Below are 6,802 nucleotides of genomic sequence, written 5' to 3' on the forward strand. Positions count from 1 at the left end.
GAAGGAAAAAGGGAAACCAATTCTTGACTTTGGACATCATACTCATCCCTAGTTATAAGAGAGTCAAGTCACAGGTATCCCCAAGGACTGAAAGAAAAGGGACTATACCGAGTTGGAGAGTTGAGCGAGGTTCTGTCGAGGTTCCAGTCTACGACTCTGTCATTACATCAAAAATAAAAATTATAAGTTAAAACATAAATGAAATTACAAAATTCCTATCTATGCGACTTCTTTTGGACTCTTGACTTGAGTTTCATCACCCTATTCTTCAGGCGGGCTCCTGACTTGTAATTTCTTCAACTTTTTGCCTGACTTTCAATTTCTTCACCCTGTTCTCTAGGTGGGCTCCTGACTTGCTATTTTTCAATTTGTGGACTTTCAATTTCTTCACCTTGTTATTTGACTTTCAATTTATTCTCCCTGTGCTTCAGGCGGGTTCCAATGTTGCTTGAATTATCAAAACAAGGAAGTGTGCTGCTTACAAATGCCGCTTGAATTACCCAAACAAGGAAGTGCGTCTCCTTACAAATTCCGGTTGAATTACCCAAACAAGAAAGTGCATCTCCTTACAAATGTCGATTGAATTACCCAAACAAGGAAGTGCGTCTCCTTACAAATGCTACTTGAATTTTGAAATAAGAAAGTACGTCTCATTTCCAATGCCGCTTGAATTACCTAAATAAGGAAGTGCGTCTCCTTACAAATGCCCATTGAATTACCAAAATAAGGAAGTACGTCTCCTTACAAATGCCGCTTGAATTACCAAAATAAGAAAGTGCGTCTCCTTACCAATGCCTGTTGAATTACCCAAATAAGGAAGTGCATCTCTTTACAAATGCCGCTTGAATTACACAAACAAGGAAATGTGTCTCCTTACAAATGCCACTTGAATTAACCAAACAAGAAAGTGCGTCTCCTTACCAATGTTGCTTGAAATGTCCAAACAAAGAAGTGCGTCCCCTTACAAATACTACTTGAATTACCAAACAAGGAAGTGCGTCTCCTAACAAATGTTTCTTGACTTACCAAAACAAGGAAGTGCTTCTTCTTACCAATGTCGCTTGAGTTACCCAAACAAGAAAGTGCGTCTCCTTACAAATGCCACTTGAATTACACAAACAAGGAAATATGTCTCCTTACAAATACCACTTGAATTAACCAAACAAGGAAGTGCGTCTCCTTACAAATATTGCTTGAAATGTCCAAACAAGGAAGTGTGTCCCCTTACAAATACCACTTGAATTACCAAACAAGGAAGTGCATCTCCTAACAAATGTCTCTTGAATTACCAAAACAAGGAAGTGCATCTCCTTACCAACGCCGCTTGAATTACCCAAACAAGAAAGTATGTCTTCTTACAAATACCGCTTGAATTACACAAACAAAGAAATGCGTCTCCTTACAAATACCACTTGAATTAACCAAATAAGGAAGTGTGTCTCCTTACAAATGTTGCTTGAAATGTTCAATAAAGAAAGTACGTCCCCTTACAAATACCATTTGAATTACCAAACAAGGAAGTGCTTCTCCTAACAAATGTCTCTTGAATTACCAAAAAGAGGAAGTGCGTCTCCTTACCAATGCCGCTTGAATTACCCAAACAAGGAAATGTGTCTCCTTACAATTGTCGCTTGAATTACACAAACAAGGAAATGTGTCTCCTTACAAATGTCACTTGAATTAACTAAACAAGAAAGTGTGTCTCCTTATAAATGTCGCTTGAATTACCCAAACAAGGAAGTGCATCTCCTTACAAATATTGCTTGGATTACCCAAACAAGAAAGTGCATCTCCTTACAAATGTTGCTTGAATTGCCCAAACAAGGAAGTTTGTTTCCTTACCAATGTTGCTTGAATTAACCAAACAAGAAAGTGCGTCTCCTTACAAATATTACTTGAATTATCCAGACAAGAAAGTGTGTCTCCTCACAAATATCACTTGAATTATCTAAACAAGGAAGCGCATCTCCTTACAAATGTCTCTTGAGTTATCCAAACAAGGAAGTGTGTCTCCTAGAGATATTGGATGATGAGTTTTACCATGGTTTTGATTACCAAGCCTGTGCACAATATTGTCTCCTGCATTTGTGGAAGTGAGACATTGCAACTTTTCATGTTTAGGCTTTGAAATCCTTGATTCGAAGGTAATATGTATTCCTGTTTCATACAAAGAAAACTTGTTAGTTTAAAAACATGGTGGCTGATTTGTGGCTTTGGCTTTTGTGGCAATCGCTCTTACCCTTGTCACATTAATCTTGCTGTCAACCATTAGCATATGTCATTGACTCACTCCATCATTGATTCGAACTTGGATTATCAAGAGTGACTCTGAAACAAACACAGTATTTTTGCTTTGCCATGCTTCTCAGATAAACTCTTTGAGCCTTAATATTTCCATAAGTTCCTAGACTTATTTATTGACAAAACTTTCAGCATGCCTTATTTCAGCTTACAATCATGTCTCTTTCATGTGTTGGCCTTTTGTCTTGCTTTGTGTAATTGAAGAAGCTGGTAGCCAGTTTTGAAATCTTTTCTCACTTGTTTTGATATGGAGTTGACTCAAAGACAAGAGAAAAATGACAATGACTTTTATTTGGATAATTGACTCGAGAAAACAAAATAAAAATAAAGAGAAGAAAGAAAAGACAATGAATGTCCCCATTTGAAATAAAGAAATGAAAAAACTATCTAGAAATAACAATCAACTCTAATGATTATACCATGTATATTGGATCAAGCTTCCCGATCTTTCCATCCAAACTTTCTACCAATTGTTCTTGAGTTAATGGCTCTGAAACTAAGTTACTTGCTTGGACCCATTGCATTCTAAGAGCTCATTCGGCTAGTGGCACATTGAAGGATTTTTGCCAACAAGTCTCTCATTTTTCTCTCAACTCACCATCGCCTTATGATGCCCATGGTGCCCATGGGTTTTCACCAATAAAACTCTCTCATTTTTATCTCTCTCAACTTATCATTGCCTTATGGTGCCCGTGAGGGTTTTCACCAATAAAATTCTCATTTTTATTTCTCTCCTAATTTCTTATGCAAAGAAAGACGAGTAGTTCCCAAAATGTGTCATCATATCCATTGCATGCTTAGCCTTAACATTCTCAAAGATTGATCTGAAGGTCTTTCTTTGGTTGTAACTAATTTTTTGGAGAGGGTTAGAAAGAAAGGATGGCATGGGGCCCAAATAACACTTGAAGTGGGGTGGCACTTACAATTTTTGGAATCGACTCAAACAATGAGGATACCTCATGCCCCAGTTTATTTTGACTAGGTGACTATAAATTGTTTATTTGGTTGGACCGAGCCTCGGGTAGAGGAGCCTACGTATCTCACCCCCGAGAGAAGAGAATCAGGTCATGCGTAGTTCTGACAGCTTGTTCTTTTACTTGATTCTGATTATTTTTCCTTTTATTGACTTTTTCTCTTTGGAACTTTTCTGACTCTATTTTTCTGAATAGATTTTTACGAGACCTGCGAAGAGGATAATTTGTAAAAAAAAAAAAAACCATACTTTTAGTTGACTTTCATTCTATATATTTCCAACAGTGATTCGAATCCATATTCTCTACTAATTCTAGGTAGACACAAGCAACCACATATCGTAATATACAAGATGAGTAACGAGTGATGCGAGACGAGATGATTTGTATATTCCTAAAACTCAATCTGTAAATAATATAAAGAGAGTAGATGAAACAAATATGCACCTAAAAGGGCGATGTACAGTTGTGTGACTCCTCTAACTCATATGTATTTGGTAAAATATAAAACAGGGGAGGATAAACTCGTCACACTAAACATCCATATATTGAACAGTCGACAATTTAAAACAAGGCCCCATATTCAGGAATCGTATTCGCAGAGAACAAGAAACAACACCAACATATACTTAAAAGCCAAATAAGTTACATATTAACATAGCCAAAATATATGTAAGAGAAAAGGGATGAAGGCCGAGTGATGACCTTGTTTTGAGCAGCAAACTTGAGGCTTCAACGTCAAGTTTCCGGCTTGAGCTCGACTTTGGAACTCAATCTCGGAATCAAGAAAATACCAAAGATTTTTTAAAAAATTGAATGTGTGCTCTCCCCTCTCCGAATTTGAAATCTTAATTTTCTCTCTTATCCCCCGAAACCGTGAACCCCGTTTTGAACCTTTCTCAACGAAGTCCCTTTATTTCAGATTTCCCCCAATTTTCTAAATCTCCCTCTTCTATTTTTGAACATCCAAAAAAACCCCAATCCATTCACCCTCCAATCAAAAACCTCCCCACGTCAAGAGTGAAAAATGTAACTATTTATCGGCAAGTCCGGATTTGAAACCAAAAATTTGCAGGGGCCAACGGGCAAATCGAAGGGGAGGAAATCAAAATTTAAAAATTGAAAGGGACCTCACATACTCGAAATTTCAAACGTTTCTCATGCCTTAATGGTGGATTTCAAAAGACACCTCTATTACTGCACCAATTTGGGACTGTTTCTCTCTGATTTCAGAGATTCGTGGGTTGGACTTGGCCGAGAAGGGGAGAATCTTGGTAGGCTAGCGGCAGGGGCGCGACAGCTATTGCTGCTAGCCCCTCCGATTTGGGTGAGAGAGAGGAAATGGGAAGAGAAAGGAAAAAAGTCGTTTGATTTTGTTTTGTTTTGGGAAGAGTTATGCTGATGGAACGTTGCTCCTTGGGAAAGGAAAAGCGTGTATTTGCCTAGGGGAGAGGAAGACAGTTGTTTGTATTGGTTCCTTGATTAATTTTGATCCATGAATAAATATTCTAAAAATAATAGTAAAGTATATATAAGCTGATTTAAAATTGATTATTTTGTTTTTATGTTTTAGGTTTATCATTAAAAGTTTGTATTAGAAGAGTCAAAGATAGCAGAACAAAAATATTCTGGTCGAAAAAGAATAGATCAATTTTCTTATTTATTTTCCTCCAAATAAGATGGTCTTTGTTTCAATGACAATACTTGTCAAATTTGTCTTTCGGAGTTTTAAAAAAAATGTGTTTGTACTCCCATGTAGTCATATCTATCACAAAATTGTATATCAATCAAAGACGGATTCAACATTTCAAATTTGTGGGTTCCCAACAAAATAAATAAGACTGAAAAAAAATTAAACAAGAAAACTTCACCTTCACAGAGGTTCAAACTCATGAACAAGAGCAACACAGCATGCATCTCAAGTATGCCCCTCTTACCACTAAACTATCCCATTATTTTAGTATAGGTTCCTACCCATTAATATTTAAACCCATTGAGAATTTTTCTAATCTAATTATAAACCTTGCAGTAGCGGGTGGGGTTCCCGGGAACCCCCACCGGATACCGTTGATCCGCTCCTGATATCAACTTGGATGAATCGGGATACCAATTCCATTGAACCACTCATACTTTTTCTTTGAGTATAATCAATAAAATTAGCTTTTACGTGCGTCTTATGTGCATTTCGTGCGCTGCACTTGCATCCTGTGCGCGCCATGTGCATCTTGTGTGTCGCAAGTGCATCGCGTCAATTAATATCAAAATTTAAATTCACATATATATTGTTAAGCATGTGTGTTAGTTATACATCTAAAAATCCAGCACTAATCTTGTTGGAGTGCAACATTGGAAGTGCAACTTTCGTGTTGTATATATTAATAACAAAATAATAAAGCTAGATAACAAACAATTAATTAATGTGGAGAAGTTAAAATCCCTTTTGAGTGAAAGAAAACTTCCAAAAAATTTATTCTTTTACGAAAATAAAAATCAATCAGATGCTTCCAAAGTTGCTTCATTGGTTTAAGGTATAAGTTATGTCACGCAAAGGAGTTAATCCATACTTTATAGCAAAGTCTAAGTTATGTCACCCAAAGGAGTTAATCCATATTAGGCTTTCTCTTAACTTGCATTTGTTCTTGCCAATAGTGTAATTTGCTTAAAACAAAGTGTCTAAAGTAAGTGTGTCTCTTATTTTGTTATAATTATGCTTTTACGTTGTTAAAGTTTAAGAAAGCTGGGCAAATTAATTAATAGTGACAAAAAAGTTTCAAAAGTAAAAAAGAGTGACAAAAGTCATAAATATTGAGTAGAGATGACAATTTTAAGATTAGTGTTAATAACTCTAATTTTTGTAGACACGTAATTTTATTTCTCCCAAAAATATTTTTACCATTTTACCTTCGTCTTATTGCATGTCCTCACCCATGTGATTATATTCCACAAAAATACAAAAGTAACAAACTCCGAACAACCCCTTCAATAAGATGAAGCCACCTCACATTATTCTAATCCTATCTAACCCCACCCCATACCCTTACCCACTACCCCACCCACGTGACCCCCTCCCCTTGTTTTTGTTGGTTTGCATGTTTTCTTGCCATTTTTATATACACGTACCTCACCCACTCAAGAAAAAGAAAAAAAAAAAGAATACACAATAGAGAGGGATCCGCTGAAAAGATTCCATTTTTTTTGGTTTTGCTACAATTCATAAAGCATACACACATATACAATAGGTAGATATAGAAATATACACACCTGTACTCACACAGAAACCTCACTCTCCATCACCATATTCACATATCACACACAATAACTAGAGAATATAGATACACGCACAAAAACTTCACCAGAAAAGGAGAGGGTCATCGAAAAACGTACTACGCACGCATCAAACACACATACACCAGATCATAGGAAAAAATGGAATAGAAGAGAGCTTGAGGAAGAGAACAGTGAGAAGTGTGAAATCAGAAATTGGGGGTTTTGATTAGAGAGATTTAAGAGAGGGATAGAGATGAGGGAGA

The 6,802-nt window shown here is 36.5% G+C and overlaps 1 long non-coding RNA gene across 1 annotated transcript; it reads right to left on the reverse strand.

The window, feature by feature from the left end:
• Window positions 1-1,396: 1,396 nt before the first annotated feature.
• LOC124900122 lies at window positions 1,397-4,773 on the reverse strand. The gene is made up of 2 exons (XR_007057884.1): window positions 3,978-4,773; window positions 1,397-2,157 (listed from the first exon to the last, which is right to left on the reverse strand). It is a non-coding gene; the product is annotated as an uncharacterized LOC124900122 (long non-coding RNA).
• Between the last annotated feature and the right edge of the window lie 2,029 nt (window positions 4,774-6,802).

The sequence above is a fragment of the Capsicum annuum genome, chromosome 7 (genome assembly GCF_002878395.1).
Source record: "Capsicum annuum cultivar UCD-10X-F1 chromosome 7, UCD10Xv1.1, whole genome shotgun sequence".
Taxonomy (NCBI): Eukaryota; Viridiplantae; Streptophyta; class Magnoliopsida; order Solanales; family Solanaceae; genus Capsicum; species Capsicum annuum.